Raw genomic sequence first — 14729 nt, 5'->3', positions numbered from 1 at the left:
AAGGGCACCTTGTTGGGCCCGCCCCTTTCACGGTTATCGCTTCTCGGCCTTTTGGCTAAGATCAAGTGTAGTATCTGTTCTTATCAGTTTAATATCTGATACGTCCCCTATCTGGGGACCATATATTAAATGGATTTTTGAGAAAGGGGGCCGATTTCGAAGCTTGCTTCCGTCGCCCTATGCATTGACCCGATATGGCAGTATCTTCGGGTACAGTGCACCACCCCCTTACAGGGTTAAAAAGAAAGATTCCTACTTTCATTGCTACCTGCTTGCTGGCTAGCCAGCTAGCCAGCCCTGTGGGCCTTGCTGCTGCTGCAGCCAAAAAACAAAAGGTGGTGCTGCTGCTGCTTCTGCTGCTTCTGCTTCTGCTTGTGTCTGGCCGCTGTTGGAGCGTCCAGGCACAGGACTTCTGCTGCTGCTGACTAAATGGCCTCCTTAATTGGATCATTTGAGTAGCCAGCACACCTGTGCAGGTAGGGCATGACATGATAGGCAGCTGCCTTGATAGCGGGTGGGTGCTGAATGTTCCTAATTGACAAAATAAGATTAATGCTTATGAAGAAATATAAAATCTCATCCCTTCCCCAATATCGCGCCACACCCCTACCCCTTAATTCCCTGGTTGAACTTGATGGACATATGTCTTTTTTCGACCGTACTAACTATGTAACTATGTAACATAACATGGGGGGGGGGGGTCTCCTGGCTGTTCACACAGGTGTGTCATTGCTGTACATTGACCATGCATTGCTTCTGTGGTATTGCAAAGGCAAAGACAAATGCTTCCAGCCATCCATTGCACTAATGGATTGGTCATCAGCTGGCTGTCTATGTCCCGCATCAATATAGACCAAAGTACAGAGGGTTAGGCTATGCTATTGTGCACCTACCTGATGCATCAGAAGGTGCGAGGCCCTTGCTAAATTCTGTGCACAGACTTTGAGATCTATACTTTAGACTGTATCTAAACCTGCTCCAACATGGACTGACATTCTGGCCTACTTTCAGCCGATGCGACTTGTCTGTCGCTGAACAGTCGCTTTTTATGTATTCAGCACCTATGTATAATGTTGTAAAAATGCTCTAGAAGCTAAAGTCGCAGAAATGTCACACATATTTGGCCTGCAACTTTCTGTGCGACAAATTCAGACAGGAAAAATCAGTATAAATCCTTAGAAAATTATCCCCCAGTGTCTCCATCTGCTGGCGGTATTGAATAAGCATTGCTGCACTGATGGGGTATGCATTAGACGAAAAAAAAGAAGAAAAAGAAGAATAATACGCCCAGAAAAGAGGCGAAAAGGAGAAAAACGTAAAAAAACGTGAAAAAAAAGTAAGAGGAAGAGAAGGGAAAAAAAGGTGGAAATGGGTTTAAAAGTGATTTCGGCGGAGAAATATATATATATATATATATATATATATATATATATATATATATATACGCGCACACACACACATATATATAAACGTATTCTCCGTTGAGATATTGCAGCCGCTGCTGTGTCCAGGCCCAGGAGCCTTAGCACTGTGCTGTGATGTCACTCAATACCACTGACATCACTAGGTGTAAACAACATCTCTCCTTTGCTGTGTATGTGACTATGGAGCTGTTTGGTGATGTCGTCTATTATGGCCTTCATAGAAGCAACAGGAGATTGTTGCATCCATCTAGAACCCTCAGAACTACAGTGCTATGATGTCACTCACTTCCACAGGCCTTGCAGAGTGTAAACAACAACAACCCAGCTTTGTTGTGTATGTAACCATAGGGATTTGTGATGTCACCTAGAACCTTCACAGCAGCGACAGCTTTATGAGGAGCATCAGCACTGCTCTGCCTGAGCAGAACCATCACCGCCATAGGTTGTCAAATAACCCGGGTTTAACCCACACAGGTAAGTCCAATGGGGTGCAGGCATGTCCTCTATGCTTACAGCTTCCCGTGGGTGTTGGTTTGATACCGTTTGGGGACAGCCAAGGAGGCATCTGCAGGCAACAAAGGTAGGTGTGTGCTTGTGTGTGTGTTTCCTATGCAGATCCTAAGCCCAGTGTCACATGCAAGTAGGAGGAGTAAGAAGGGTTCCTGGCAAATCCGGGTTATGGATTGCATTTAAAAAGGCCCCGTGGGAGTGCAATGGGCCCCTGTCTTGCTGCTTAGCAATAATGGTATGGGTTTAGGTTCTGCTGTGTGTACTGGTGGTTGACTGCCCCCCAGCCCAGAGTGTGCATGGAAAATTGTCTGGCAGCCTCCCTGACAGCAAGCAGTGATAGTGCCCATGAAGGGCACCTTGTTGGGCCCGCCCCTTTCACGGTTATCGCTTCTCGGCCTTTTGGCTAAGATCAAGTGTAGTATCTGTTCTTATCAGTTTAATATCTGATACGTCCCCTATCTGGGGACCATATATTAAATGGATTTTTGAGAACGGGGGCCGATTTCGAAGCTTGCTTCCGTCGCCCTATGCATTGACCCGATATGGCAGTATCTTCGGGTACAGTGCACCACCCCCTTACAGGGTTAAAAAGAAAGATTCCTACTTTCATTGCTACCTGCTTGCTGGCTAGCCAGCTAGCCAGCCCTGTGGGCCTTGCTGCTGCTGCAGCCAAAAAACAAAAGGTGGTGCTGCTGCTGCTTCTGCTGCTGCTGCTTCTGCTTGTGTCTGGCCGCTGTTGGAGCGTCCAGGCACAGGACTTCTGCTGCTGCTGACTAAATGGCCTCCTTAATTGGATCATTTGAGTAGCCAGCACACCTGTGCAGGTAGGGCATGACATGATAGGCAGCTGCCTTGATAGCGGGTGGGTGCTGAATGTTCCTAATTGACAAAATAAGATTAATGCTTATGAAGAAATATAAAATCTCATCCCTTCCCCAATATCGCGCCACACCCCTACCCCTTAATTCCCTGGTTGAACTTGATGGACATATGTCTTTTTTCGACCGTACTAACTATGTAACTATGTAACATAACATGGGGGGGGGGGGGGGTCTCCTGGCTGTTCACACAGGTGTGTCATTGCTGTACATTGACCATGCATTGCTTCTGTGGTATTGCAAAGGCAAAGACAAATGCTTCCAGCCATCCATTGCACTAATGGATTGGTCATCAGCTGGCTGTCTATGTCCCGCATCAATATAGACCAAAGTACAGAGGGTTAGGCTATGCTATTGTGCACCTACCTGATGCATCAGAAGGTGCGAGGCCCTTGCTAAATTCTGTGCACAGACTTTGAGATCTATACTTTAGACTGTATCTAAACCTGCTCCAACATGGACTGACATTCTGGCCTACTTTCAGCCGATGCGACTTGTCTGTCGCTGAACAGTCGCTTTTTATGTATTCAGCACCTATGTATAATGTTGTAAAAATGCTCTAGAAGCTAAAGTCGCAGAAATGTCACACATATTTGGCCTGCAACTTTCTGTGCGACAAATTCAGACAGGAAAAATCAGTATAAATCCTTAGAAAATTATCCCCCAGTGTCTCCATCTGCTGGCGGTATTGAATAAGCATTGCTGCACTGATGGGGTATGCATTAGATGAAAAAAAAGAAGAAAAAGAAGAATAATACGCCCAGAAAAGAGGCGAAAAGGAGAAAAACGTAAAAAAACGTGAAAAAAAAGTAAGAGGAAGAGAAGGGAAAAAAAGGTGGAAATGGGTTTAAAAGTGATTTCGGCGGAGAAATATATATATATATATATATATATATATATATATATATATATATACGCGCACACACACACATATATATAAACGTATTCTCCGTTGAGATATTGCAGCCGCTGCTGTGTCCAGGCCCAGGAGCCTTAGCACTGTGCTGTGATGTCACTCAATACCACTGACATCACTAGGTGTAAACAACATCTCTCCTTTGCTGTGTATGTGACTATGGAGCTGTTTGGTGATGTCGTCTATTATGGCCTTCATAGAAGCAACAGGAGATTGTTGCATCCATCTAGAACCCTCAGAACTACAGTGCTATGATGTCACTCACTTCCACAGGCCTTGCAGAGTGTAAACAACAACAACCCAGCTTTGTTGTGTATGTAACCATAGGGATTTGTGATGTCACCTAGAACCTTCACAGCAGCGACAGCTTTATGAGGAGCATCAGCACTGCTCTGCCTGAGCAGAACCATCACCGCCATAGGTTGTCAAATAACCCGGGTTTAACCCACACAGGTAAGTCCAATGGGGTGCAGGCATGTCCTCTATGCTTACAGCTTCCCGTGGGTGTTGGTTTGATACCGTTTGGGGACAGCCAAGGAGGCATCTGCAGGCAACAAAGGTAGGTGTGTGCTTGTGTGTGTGTTTCCTATGCAGATCCTAAGCCCAGTGTCACATGCAAGTAGGAGGAGTAAGAAGGGTTCCTGGCAAATCCGGGTTATGGATTGCATTTAAAAAGGCCCCGTGGGAGTGCAATGGGCCCCTGTCTTGCTGCTTAGCAATAATGGTATGGGTTTAGGTTCTGCTGTGTGTACTGGTGGTTGACTGCCCCCCAGCCCAGAGTGTGCATGGAAAATTGTCTGGCAGCCTCCCTGACAGCAAGCAGTGATAGTGCCCATGAAGGGCACCTTGTTGGGCCCGCCCCTTTCACGGTTATCGCTTCTCGGCCTTTTGGCTAAGATCAAGTGTAGTATCTGTTCTTATCAGTTTAATATCTGATACGTCCCCTATCTGGGGACCATATATTAAATGGATTTTTGAGAACGGGGGCCGATTTCGAAGCTTGCTTCCGTCGCCCTATGCATTGACCCGATATGGCAGTATCTTCGGGTACAGTGCACCACCCCCTTACAGGGTTAAAAAGAAAGATTCCTACTTTCATTGCTACCTGCTTGCTGGCTAGCCAGCTAGCCAGCCCTGTGGGCCTTGCTGCTGCTGCAGCCAAAAAACAAAAGGTGGTGCTGCTGCTGCTTCTGCTGCTTCTGCTTCTGCTTGTGTCTGGCCGCTGTTGGAGCGTCCAGGCACAGGACTTCTGCTGCTGCTGACTAAATGGCCTCCTTAATTGGATCATTTGAGTAGCCAGCACACCTGTGCAGGTAGGGCATGACATGATAGGCAGCTGCCTTGATAGCGGGTGGGTGCTGAATGTTCCTAATTGACAAAATAAGATTAATGCTTATGAAGAAATATAAAATCTCATCCCTTCCCCAATATCGCGCCACACCCCTACCCCTTAATTCCCTGGTTGAACTTGATGGACATATGTCTTTTTTCGACCGTACTAACTATGTAACTATGTAACATAACATGGGGGGGGGGGGGGGTCTCCTGGCTGTTCACACAGGTGTGTCATTGCTGTACATTGACCATGCATTGCTTCTGTGGTATTGCAAAGGCAAAGACAAATGCTTCCAGCCATCCATTGCACTAATGGATTGGTCATCAGCTGGCTGTCTATGTCCCGCATCAATATAGACCAAAGTACAGAGGGTTAGGCTATGCTATTGTGCACCTACCTGATGCATCAGAAGGTGCGAGGCCCTTGCTAAATTCTGTGCACAGACTTTGAGATCTATACTTTAGACTGTATCTAAACCTGCTCCAACATGGACTGACATTCTGGCCTACTTTCAGCCGATGCGACTTGTCTGTCGCTGAACAGTCGCTTTTTATGTATTCAGCACCTATGTATAATGTTGTAAAAATGCTCTAGAAGCTAAAGTCGCAGAAATGTCACACATATTTGGCCTGCAACTTTCTGTGCGACAAATTCAGACAGGAAAAATCAGTATAAATCCTTAGAAAATTATCCCCCAGTGTCTCCATCTGCTGGCGGTATTGAATAAGCATTGCTGCACTGATGGGGTATGCATTAGACGAAAAAAAAGAAGAAAAAGAAGAATAATACGCCCAGAAAAGAGGCGAAAAGGAGAAAAACGTAAAAAAACGTGAAAAAAAAGTAAGAGGAAGAGAAGGGAAAAAAAGGTGGAAATGGGTTTAAAAGTGATTTCGGCGGAGAAATATATATTTGTGGTCGTGGCCCATGATAGTGGAATTGGACGTACTTACCAATGCTTGTCTTGATCTGTTTGTTTCACAACTCGTCCACCTGTAAAACACATCCTGCCACTGAACACACATGCCTTAACCTGGACTGATACTAACTGACCCTTACTACTGAATCTTAACAGCGGTTGAATTGTGCCCAAACCGCGAACGAGGGCACGCCTATAGTGGGCATGCCCTATTGGTGATAAATGAAAAATGGGTTTGGGAGGGTGGGCAACCCTGTGCGATGAACGTGCCGGCTTGCAGAGAGGCCGAACGTTAAATACACCCGGCCCCTCCCACAAATTCAGCCGTAGGCTTCTCACTTGTGGTCGTGGCCCATGATAGTGGAATTGGACGTACTTACCAATGCTTGTCTTGATCTGTTTGTTTCACAACTCGTCCACCTGTAAAACACATCCTGCCACTGAACACACATGCCTTAACCTGGACTGATACTAACTGACCCTTACTACTGAATCTTAACAGCGGTTGAATTGTGCCCAAACCGCGAACGAGGGCACGCCTATAGTGGGCAAAAAATGATAACACGGTTAGGTAAATGGTGAAAGCAAAATTACTTTTATTTATTACAGCACTAAAAATTTGAATACATCCGCCATTTCTAACTGGGGGTTGGGAATGTATGCCGCATAGGCATCTGATTTCCATCTTCCTAATTTTTTTAATATATGGACCGGTACTCCGTGTTTGGAGGCTGCGGAGGCTGCTCCAATGCGGAACGAGTGTCCTGAGTAGCAGCGTGGGTCAAGACCTAACAGCCTAATCAACGTGCGTACATGACTGACAAACTGAGCGGTGGTGAGAGGAGCTGAATCAAAAGGCAGCAGTGGCCTTAACTCTGGTTTGCCATTCATGATGTTTACCCACTCCGTGAGTACCGCAAGAGGGCACCAGGGGTTACCGGAGGGATAATACCGCACCATGGTGGACTCCCTGCAGGTTTTCGTGACCCGTAGTGTGAGCTCTGCATGACTTTGCTTAATGCTGAGTTGGCCTATGTCTACGAAAGGTGCTGAACGTGACGCACAAGTGATCTCCCCAGGCCTCAAAAACCCATAAAGCGCCAAATATATGCCGACCTTGATAACCTTGCTGTGGAACCACCCGAACGGGGCGGAGTCGAGAAGATTCGACATGTTTCTGAAGATTTCCCCTGTAATAGGTTGCCGTGTACCCACCCGCGGGATGGAGGTAGAATTAACCCCTTTTAATGCCGCTTTGATAAGATGTATTGAGCATATGGAAGGCTCTTCAGGGAATTGTAAAGCATGGTAGTGTTGAATTCCGGATATATGTAACTTGATGGAGTTGTAAGACAAGCTCAGGTCAGAGTGGCAAAAGGCAATGAACTGTAGTATAGTGGAAATGCTAAAGCCCCAAGGCAAGGCGTGTCTGTCCAGAAACGAGCTGTATAAGCTGATGGCTGCTGCGTAAGCCTTCCTTGTCCTTGGGGCTAATGAACTCCTCACTAAAGTTTCTGCTATCAGGGAGTAACGCCTCAATCCAGAGTTAGCACCCGATGTGAAGGCACTGTGGTGGCTACTGGCTCCGCACCTGGTGAGACCTGGAAAAAAAGATCATAGTTACCCCTAGACAAGGCATCAGCCGCTGTGTTGCAAGTTCCAGCTATGTGTACTGCAATGAAGTTGAAATTGTGTTGTAGTGCTATCCATACTAGCCTGCGCAAATAACTCATGACCTGTAATGATTTGGATCTACCCTTGTTAACTGTCTGTACTGTGGCCAAATTGTCACAGAAAAACGTGACCGTGGATTTGGACCATGAGGATCCCCAGACGTGTGCTGCTGCCACTATGGGATACACTTCAAACAAGGCGGAAGTGCGGCTGAACCCAGGGACATCCATAACCTCTGGTGGCCATCGGCTGGCCATCCACTGCTCGCCATGGATTGCTGCGAAACCCAGTGTGCCTGTGGCATCCGTGTACACCTTAGGGGAGTCGAGAGTGACAGCTGGCAAGAAAATTGACACCCCATTCCACTGACTGATGTGATCATGCCACATGTGTAAGTCTGCCAACGCTTCAGGACCTAACTTGACCGGACTACCTGACTTTGTTGCTAGTGACAGTAGTGCCAACAGCCTTGATACAAAAGATCTACCCTGCGGAATTATCCGCATTGCGAAAGCTAGCATGCCTAGCAAGCTCTGTAGTTCAACCCTTGATGTCACTCGTGTTCTCATGAATTTCTGGATGGTTTCTTTAATTCTACTGAGTTTGTCTGCGGGCAGGCTGGCCTGCATTCTCTCTGTGTCCAGTACCACACCTAGGAATGTAATCTTAGCTGATGGTCCATCCGTTTTCCCATGAGATACTGGTATACCCAGGGTGTCGAATAAAGACCTCAGTGCTAGCAGACTGTTGGGATTACCGCCTGGGGGATCTAACAGGAGAAAGTCGTCCAAGTAATGTATGACGTGTCTACAACCTGACACATTTACCAGTACCCAGTGCAATGCTCTTGCTAGCTGTTCGAACAACCACGGGCTGCTCTTGGAGCCGAACGTGAGTCTTGAGGCGAAATAGTACATGCCCTGCCACTTTATGCCATACCACTTCCACAACTCTTCTGCTATTGGTAGCAACTTGAAGGCATCGGCAATATCTGCCTTTGCTAACCATGTACCTGGTCCCAACTGAAGAATATTTTGTATAGCGAGGTCGACTGAAGCATATTTCATAGCAAATTCTTCAGATGGGATCAGGGCATTCAGGCTGGGTACTACAGAAGAATATGGGGCAGATAAGTCGTAAATTAAACGTTTTTTATTGGAGAATTTCCCTGTCACCACCCCGACCGGACTGACCCTCCAGACTTCGAATGGTGACGTCTGGAATGGCCCGATGATGAAGCCTTTGGTTAACTCCTGTTGGATTAATTCCGTAACGACCTGGGGTTGCTGCGTGGCTGACCGTAAATTTTTGCACTCAAACGTAGATTGAGGTAAAGACACTAAGCCTGTGTGGAAACCCGACCTGAAGCCTGTGAGTAACCATTGTACCCAGTCTCGTTCCGGGTGATCTGCCAACACACCAGCCAGCGCATCCACCTGGACCCCGCCTAGTCACGACTGCTGTGACCTCTGAGAGCACAATGAGCTGGGATGGGCCCGGAAGCAGAGCAAGCACACGTGCAACAACCTGCAGTTGCTGAAATTGCAACTTGCCAAGTTGTAGTTGTTGCATACCTGGCTCCTGCCCAGGTACCTCACAGGGCGCCCCAGTTTGTCTACAGCAGTCGAGAACTTGTGCCCGGGAGCAGGAGAAGCCGTGACCCCCCTACTGGTACTTGGCTCAGGCTCGTGGCTGGCGCTGGAACACCACGGGGCTGTGTGTGAAATAGACTGGCAGATGGTGCAGGTCGGAGCCTTCAACCCAGCAAAATGCTTACAAAACAGTTCGGTGTCTACCACTCCCCAGTCTGTTTCGTAAGCGAACTGACTGACCCCTGCCGCAGCCTTTGCCGCAAAGGACTTGTGGTACTCGTAGAAGTACGACCCGCCGTATTTGTACGCAAACTCTGATAATTTGTACAAATACAGGTCCAGCTCTTCCCTCCTCTCTGGTTTCTCAGTACAGATCACATCCCTGTATAGGCTGAAAGCAATCACAAACTCTACTATAGTGAGCTTGCGGTTTAACCTGGCATCCTTGCTCTTGAAGACCACCGAGACCTCCCCACATGCTACCGTCTTCGTCTCAGTGACGTCTTGGGTGCTGATAAGCAAGGATGCCAGGTTAACGTCCTTGCCGTCCAGAATATCCTTGCGGATGGAAGCGGGAATGAAGTGTGATGGCGTGATTTTTGGAGGAGTTGTTCCCCTACCTACAGGAGTTGCCACCATAGGCGTAGCTGGGGTTGCGGGTGCAACCGCCGCGAGGGGAACTGATGCTTGGGACGCACTACCCCTCTCGAATGTGTCCATTCTGGATTCCAGGCTGGACATGGAGGACAACATGCTGTTCATCATAGAATGCAGTTGTGCCAGGGACGTGGCTACTGTCTGCCCTGACATGTCCTGCTGACTGCCGCTCGCTTCCTGTCCTGATGTTAGCAGCTTGTATAATTCTGCTTTCCTAGCTGCCGCCGGAAATGGAATTCCCTTCTTGCGAAGCTCCTCCATCAATCTGGGAATTGTCCAGGATCTGTACGCTGTGCCTATTCCCTGCTCGGAACTCCTGGCAGGGGTTTCTGGGACAGACAACGTGTCTTCGATGTCTGATGCGTTCGACATAATGCCTCCACCTGTCCGGGCCATGACGGGTGCCGGGGAGAGATTAATAAAACATGAAAACCATGTATGCCTTCCGACTCTAGTTGATAAGCCCTTCTGCTACTAACCTGCCAACTACCACCGTCAACCGTCAGGCAAGGACCTAGGACAACACGATATATTAACACATGCTATAACATTCCTACTATCGACTCAGGTGCCTACCACCTCACCGTGTACTACCTAGACCAACTCTCCTGGCTCGTTGACCGTGACTATACTAGACCATCCCAATTGTCGTGAAAACATGATCGTGGGACAGTGAAACCGCCAACATTTACACCATCGTGACATAAGGTTCTAAGGCCTGCGGAGCACAAGCCCCTGTCGTGGACCGTGTGAACGCAACGTGTCGCCTCGTGCGAATTGCTCTGAAAATGTGTCCGCAACTGTCTTGTCGTGGTTCCGTCCTGCAAGATGTTTCGGGAGATAGTCTAATTATAAGTGTATTGCTCTGAAGACGTGTCAGCAGCAATGAGTCGTAGCTACCCTCCTGAAGAACGTGTCAGGATAAGTGGATCTGCGCTTAATCGTACGTGTGCCGTGTGGTATGCTCTGAAAACGTGTCAGCAGCAAACCAGATGTAGGTTACCCCCCTGAAGACGTGTCAGGACAACGGGTTAAATTCCTACCAATGAATGACGTATGGTATGCTCTGAAAACGTGTCAGCAGCCAATAACTGTTATGTCCCCCCCCCCGCCACCCTGCATGCGTGTCAGGGTGACGGTTCACTTCTATTCAAGTGTGTAGCGCGATGGCATGCTCTGAAAAACGTGTCAGTAGCAAACCAGCTGTAGGTTACCCCCCTGAAATCGTGTCAGTACAACGGGTTAACTCCTACAAAAGTGCGTAACGTGTGGTATGCTCTGAAAGACGTGTCAGTAGCAAACCTGGCTGTAGGTCACCCCCTGAAAGCGTGTCAGGATAACAGGTTAAACTCCTACATATGTGCGTGACGTGTGGTATGCTCTGAAAAACGTGTCAGTAGCACACCTGGAAACGAGTTGAAGATGACCAGCTGTGAATGCTGCCCCTAAATCGTGTCGGACTGCAGTTGTTGGTTACTCTTATGAGTCCGTAACGTGAGCTATACGGTGTGCTCTGGCCACGTGCCAGTAGTCCTTGTTATGCGGGAGTGTCAATGTTTGCTCCTGTGTGGCGTTCCGTATGTCCTGTGATGCTAGCCATGGGGCCTGTCCAAGGAATGACACCCGTCCCCCTTTTTTTTTTTTTTTTTTTTTTTTTTTATACGACCATGCCCCCCACATGTACATGCATACGCATCTGCACCCACCCTCTGCATGTGCGTACACCTGCGCATGCATGCCCTGACGCGTCAGACGCCAATAGTCGTTTCAGAGGTTTACTGTTATGTCCCCCCCTGTGTTGGCCCCTGTTCTGTTGTCATATACTGAGATCTATCCGGATGAGCTGCGGCTGTTGACCCCCTGGAGACATGACCTCCGCCTCACTGCACGTGGTATCCCCGTGATCACATCTCCAGAGTAGTCACAGCCTGTGCCTTGTCAGATCAATCATAGCTGTCAATGTATCTCAGTAATGTGCATCAACTGTGACAACTACCGGTTCCCAGTGCTAATACATATACCTTGGAACATACCTATGAGTTTTGACTGTTTTGCCAGGACTTGTCCTACGCACTTTTAAGCCTATAAAGTATAAATGCATAATGTAACAATACCCAGCCACATAGTACGTTATCCCATCGTCAAGATTGAAGACCTTGTACCCTCCTTGTTGTCAGCGATATGCATGGCACGTACCCTGTCACAACCACCGCCGGTGATCACTCAGAAATAAAGACATAACAAGTTATCACCATCCTCAGTACCGACATGCTGCCAATCAACCCCCCCCTCACAGACTCTGCACTGCCATCTAAGCGTCCCTGGCAGAATCAGTTGGCTGCGAATCTGCCGTCCCCCCTGCGAGGAACCGTTTGCGGGGCTGTACGTTTCACGGGCGTGGCCACTAAAGGCCCCTGTATCCAGCGCTTACCCGTCCTCTGGATTCAGTCCTGGAGATCGATGCGTGTCCCCTGGCTGAACGCCCGCCGTTCACCTGACCGGAACCGGAAATCCCCGCTTGCTGACGTCCCTTCCTGTAACGTCTCCAACGCTGTGCGAACAACGCTGTGCGATGAACGTGCCGGCTTGCAGAGAGGCCGAACGTTAAATACACCCGGCCCCTCCCACAAATTCAGCCGTAGGCTTCTCACATATATATATATATATATATATATATATATATATACGCGCACACACACACATATATATAAACGTATTCTCCGTTGAGATATTGCAGCCGCTGCTGTGTCCAGGCCCAGGAGCCTTAGCACTGTGCTGTGATGTCACTCAATACCACTGACATCACTAGGTGTAAACAACATCTCTCCTTTGCTGTGTATGTGACTATGGAGCTGTTTGGTGATGTCGTCTATTATGGCCTTCATAGAAGCAACAGGAGATTGTTGCATCCATCTAGAACCCTCAGAACTACAGTGCTATGATGTCACTCACTTCCACAGGCCTTGCAGAGTGTAAACAACAACAACCCAGCTTTGTTGTGTATGTAACCATAGGGATTTGTGATGTCACCTAGAACCTTCACAGCAGCGACAGCTTTATGAGGAGCATCAGCACTGCTCTGCCTGAGCAGAACCATCACCGCCATAGGTTGTCAAATAACCCGGGTTTAACCCACACAGGTAAGTCCAATGGGGTGCAGGCATGTCCTCTATGCTTACAGCTTCCCGTGGGTGTTGGTTTGATACCGTTTGGGGACAGCCAAGGAGGCATCTGCAGGCAACAAAGGTAGGTGTGTGCTTGTGTGTGTGTTTCCTATGCAGATCCTAAGCCCAGTGTCACATGCAAGTAGGAGGAGTAAGAAGGGTTCCTGGAAAATCCGGGTTATGGATTGCATTTAAAAAGGCCCCGTGGGAGTGCAATGGGCCCCTGTCTTGCTGCTTAGCAATAATGGTATGGGTTTAGGTTCTGCTGTGTGTACTGGTGGTTGACTGCCCCCCAGCCCAGAGTGTGCATGGAAAATTGTCTGGCAGCCTCCCTGACAGCAAGCAGTGATAGTGCCCATGAAGGGCACCTTCTTGGGCCCGCCCCTTTCATGGTTATCGCTTCTCGGCCTTTTGGCTAAGATCAAGTGTAGTATCTGCATTTGGTCTGGTCGGAAGGTGTCTGTGGTACCCCGCTTCTCGGCCTTGGGGGATTGTCTCTCCTTACGGAGGGACTTCACCCCCTTGCTGCTATTGGGGAGCGGGCTTAGTCCACGGACAACGGGTTGCGATCCCCCTGTCTCTGGGACCTTGTGTCTCAGAAGGCATTTTCGGTACGTTGAGCGTTACCTGTAGCTTCGGAAGCACCTAGGGTACCCCCGACCTCTGCCTTGGGTAAGGGTTCCGCTTTTATAGCGGGATTCCGAGCCCCTGCTGCTATTGGGGAAGGGGCTTAGTCCCTGGGTGTGGAAGATGCCGTTCTCCTGGGCTTTCCCCTCTGGGGAAATGTCGATGCGAAATACCATCCGCATAGAGGTGTCGGAGAGCCATCGTCAGTTGAAGAACCTCCGCTTCATTGCGGAGGTGATTCTTCTTGACTACTTCCGCCTCAATAGGGAGGACATCCTGTGTCTAAATGACCAGGAAAGCCGTGGCCTGTATACCGTCACCTTCACGGCCACGGCGTGTTGCGATAACATCTATGCAACCTTGTCTGGTGCGGACCAGAGGGACGATCGACTCGACGGTCTTTCGTTCCAGTTCCTCTATGGTGAGGAACATATACCGTTGGTGGTGGCTATGCACAGCCCTCATGTGACCACGGAGGATATAGCCACTTTTCTTCGACGATACTGCGAAGAGGTGCGATTCGCAAACAAAATCTTGAACTCCGTGCGGTTCTGGAACGGCAAGAGGAAGTTCTGGGTCAAGCTCCGTAAGGATCCCGGTGGTATTGGGGGTCTTTGCCATCCGCCCCCAAATTTTGCCATCGGGAGAGTTCGGGGCTTCCTGTTCTATCCTCAAATGCCTATGTATTGCCGAAATTGCTTGAGGTTTGGCCACACCCAGGAGACCTGCGGCGCGGAGCGTGTGATTCGCTGCAATAGGTGTGGCCAAGAAGGTCACATAGCCTCAAGATGTAGCCATACGATAAGGTGCAACCTCTGCGGAGAGGAAAATCACGATTTTAATTCCTGTCCCCATAAAGCAAAAACTACGATGGGTGGGTCAAGGCTGGGCCCACCCAAAGAGGGGACAGGACAAAAGACGTCCTTTTTTAAGATGCCCAAACCCCAGATGGCAGGTACTGATGGGTCCAGGCCCAAGACCTCTGGTGCTCCATCGGGGGGCCCACCGGTGGTAGTGCTAGGGGGAGGCCATGGG

General features: G+C 48.8%; 3 non-coding genes and 1 pseudogene across 3 annotated transcripts; all 4 read left to right on the top strand.

The window, feature by feature from the left end:
• The first annotated feature begins 35 nt into the window (after positions 1-35).
• On the top strand, positions 36-226 carry LOC130301770 (U2 spliceosomal RNA). Its single transcript, XR_008852121.1, has one exon. It is a non-coding gene; the product is annotated as a U2 spliceosomal RNA (small nuclear RNA).
• Positions 227-2317: 2091 nt separating this feature from the next.
• Positions 2318-2508, top strand: LOC130301784 (U2 spliceosomal RNA). Its single transcript, XR_008852135.1, has one exon. It is a non-coding gene; the product is annotated as a U2 spliceosomal RNA (small nuclear RNA).
• Positions 2509-4600: 2092 nt separating this feature from the next.
• LOC130301783 (U2 spliceosomal RNA) lies at positions 4601-4791 on the top strand. Its single transcript, XR_008852134.1, has one exon. It is a non-coding gene; the product is annotated as a U2 spliceosomal RNA (small nuclear RNA).
• An 8671-nt stretch (positions 4792-13462) lies between these two features.
• LOC130301815 (U2 spliceosomal RNA) lies at positions 13463-13680 on the top strand (annotated as a pseudogene).
• The last annotated feature ends 1049 nt before the right edge of the window (positions 13681-14729 follow it).

This window comes from Hyla sarda, unplaced genomic scaffold (genome assembly GCF_029499605.1).
Source record: "Hyla sarda isolate aHylSar1 unplaced genomic scaffold, aHylSar1.hap1 scaffold_1136, whole genome shotgun sequence".
Classification (NCBI taxonomy): domain Eukaryota; kingdom Metazoa; phylum Chordata; class Amphibia; order Anura; family Hylidae; genus Hyla; species Hyla sarda.
Note: the sequence above shows the minus strand (reverse complement) of the source record. Positions and strands in the feature narration are given on the sequence as shown.